The sequence below is a fragment of the Helobdella robusta genome (genome assembly GCF_000326865.2).
Source record: "Helobdella robusta unplaced genomic scaffold HELROscaffold_20, whole genome shotgun sequence".
NCBI classification, from domain to species: Eukaryota; Metazoa; Annelida; class Clitellata; order Rhynchobdellida; family Glossiphoniidae; genus Helobdella; species Helobdella robusta.
Window position 1 is genome coordinate 2,300,974 of NW_008704084.1, and position 3,389 is coordinate 2,304,362.

The 3,389-nt window shown below is 34.3% G+C and overlaps 1 protein-coding gene across 1 annotated transcript in view; it reads right to left on the reverse strand.

The window, feature by feature from the left end:
- Nucleotides 1-2,726, reverse strand: part of HELRODRAFT_111140 (hypothetical protein) — a 9,932-nt gene extending 7,206 nt beyond the window's left edge. Inside the window, exon 1 of the mRNA XM_009018106.1 lies at nt 2,624-2,726. The gene's annotated coding sequence lies outside the window, so the exon portion shown is untranslated. The remainder of the gene's footprint in view (nt 1-2,623) is intronic.
- Nucleotides 2,727-3,389: the final 663 nt, after the last annotated feature.

Consider the following 3,389-nt stretch of genomic DNA (forward strand, 5'->3'; position numbering starts at 1 on the left):
TGTTTGTGTTCGTTTTTTCGATTTTTCTCATTAAATTTTTTTGGAGAACGTTTAATTTATTAAAATTCAAAATAAACTTATTTTCCGATTTCATGCTGCAAATAAGGCCATATTTCGATTCCGAATGAATCGTCATTAGTGCAATTTAATTTATATAGGGAAATATTCACTTTGTCATAGTGAACTTAGATGGAAATTTATAACTGTGATGGAAGAAATCAGAAAACCGATACGCACTGGTGACGTAATGTGTATCATATGCAACGTTTGAACGGTAGTAAACAAACTCCGACCAAAAACAAATACGAGTACAACAAGCCCACACCGCACCACTGCGCCATCGATCATCCATTTGTGACCGAACGCCGTCGATCTCGAGCGGATTATTCCCTGGCACCATTATACGGGACATAATACATAATATATTTTATAACCGGCTATTACCATTATCACCAACAATACTATATATTTTTCATTATTTCCAATATTTTATCACTAAATATATGATAGCGTGTTGAATTATTATTCAAAAAAGTTATAACAACAAATTGGGGAATTATTTTTAATAAAACCTGCTTATCCGAAAACCTCGTTCCAAATTATATATATATATATATATATATATATATATATATATATATATATATATACATATATATATCATATATTCATCATGATAGGGAGGTGCGGAAAAATTTTCTGCGATCAAAAAATTGGTTTTGGATAAAAAATTCTTTTTTGAAAATAATAAAAAAAATTTTGGACTGTGGTAAATAAACTGTTGTGCAAGGAAAAAACTTCAAATTCATCTACCAATTTTGAAGTGAACGATTTTGCTACATTCTTTTATAACAAAATTAAAAATATACGAGAATCGATGGTGTATGATGAGAAGTTTAATCATTCATCTGGTATCTGCTGCAGCAACTTGTTTTCAGTTTTACCTGTTTATGACGAAAGCGAAATTGTTGATGCAGTTTTGAACTCTCCATCTAAAACATGTTCACTGGATTGTGTTCCTTCACACTTTTTAAAAAATATGTAGGATTGTTTTCAAAATATTTGACTGATTTTATAAACTTATGTTTACGTACTGGTGAGTTTCCGGCTATGTTAAAGCATGCTACAATTTCTCCTCTTTTGAAAAAGGAAAAATTAGACAATTCTGATCTTAATAATTATAGACTGGTTTCAAATCTGTCGTTCTTGTCAAAATTAATTGAAAGATTAGTTTCTAAGGAGCTTATGAAACACTTAGATAAAAACAACTTATTACCGGTATATCAGTCAGGTTACCGAATCTGCTTTGTTGCATGTGTTATCTAAGTTGCATGAAAATATAAACGACAGCAAACCATCTCTTCTTGGATTCTTAGATATGAGTTCGGCATTTGACTGTGTCGACCATTGCATTCTTCTGAAACGTCTTAACCATAGATTTGCAATAACTGGTTCAGTCGAACAATGGTTTCGGTCGTACTTAACAGACAGAACTCAGCAGGTAATCTACAAGAATAAGACCTCTTCGGTTCAAACGATAAGATTTGGTGTTCCACAGGGCTCGGTTCTCAGACCGATCTTGTTTATTCTTTACAGCTCTGAAATTATTGAGGCAATCAGATTACATGGTTTGGAGTGTCATGCATTTGTAGATGATATTCAGCTATTCGCCACAGAATCGTATAGCGACTTTCATCTTGCAGTTGATCGTTTTGTTAAATGTTTGGTCGAGATCGAAAAATGGATGGCAAATAATCGTCTTAAGCTCAATCAAAGCAAGACGCAAATTTTTCTGGACTGGATTACTTGGCAACAGCTGTCTAGAATTAAAATTAATTCAGTTATCATTGAGGGCCCAAATATAAACTTCATTCCCAAAGCTACAAACTTGGGTGTCATTTTTGATTCTAGACTGGCAATGACTGAACATATCAAGTTTTTATCTGGAATTGCAACCCTACAACTGCGAAAATTAAAAATAATCCGCAAAAGCTTAACCAAAGATGTTATTCAACGTTTATTGCATTCGTTTATTCATTCTAGACTAGATTACTGCAACAGCCTATTTTATGGTTTGCCTGAAAATCGTTATCTGTGCTTTAGTCAATTCAGAATCGGGCAGCTAAGATCGTGGTTGGTGCAAAAAAGTTTGACCATGTTACCCCAATATTCAGAGAACTGCACTGGTTGATGGTCAAAAAAAGAATTTTGTTCAAAATATCTACAATCATGTTCAAATGTATGATGGGAATAGCGCCAGTTTATTTGAAAGAAATGCATGCACCGAAACAACTGTCTTTTAAAACTATCTGCTTAAGGTCTAATGATAGCAACTTGTTATGTGTGCCCCAAACCAAATTGAAAATGGCGGAGAGAAGTTTCTCAGTAAGTGGACCAGCCGTTTGGAATAGTCTACCAAGTTATCTAAGACAGCCCGAACTGACAGAAAAATCATTCAAGAAATTATTGAAATCATTTATGTTTTCATTATAAGATTTGGTTTATCGTAGCAATTCAACTGTGTTTTTTAGACAGTGCTTTTGAGAAAAATTTTGTTTGTAATTAGCGCTATACAAATTTTCGAAAAATAATATATATACATCATGAGCATAGTTACCATAACCTCATAAAAAGATTTCCATAAAAATTTTTTTGCTAAATTTCCAGTTGCCCCAAAAAAAATGATGTTGATATGTTTAGTCTTCGAAAAATCTCTATGCTTTGCTTCACTGGCAGAACAAGATGGTTCAGATTTGGAAGAACAAGTATCGAGTGATATCACCAGTTGACAGCAAAGGCCAATTAAGAATAAACTTACCAAAAATGCAAGGCATTTCTTGTCCATACTGAAATTAAAAATAAAATTTAAGTTACAATGCGACATTATAATTTGATAAATAACAATTAATAAGGATGCATTCAATCAATCAATCTTCGTTTTGCGTCCAGAGACCCGGTTTCCCGAGGTAGGACGTTGTTTTCTTTGCCATCAACTTTTTGCGCCAAATTAGACGATCAGTTGTATACATTTCATTTAAATTTAGAGCTTTCATGTCTCGCTCGATTGTTTGCGACTAGGACTTCTTTGGACGGCCTTTGGGACGTGTGCCAGGTACTTCAACAGCTGCAAGAGAAGTTATGCCACTGTTTCCACCGTTTGACATGACTAAACCACCGCAGACGGTGTTGCCGGCATTCGTCCTTTTTATCATCTAAACCAGCACGACGCAGGATTTCGGTAGATTTGATGTTGTCCTTCAGACTAATTCGTTGCATCCATCGGAGTATTTTCATGTCGGTTCGTTGGAGTTGTTGTTCCAGTTTGGTTGTCATTGGCCATGTTTCTGCACCATATAACAACACCGGACGTATCATAGATTTATAAAGTC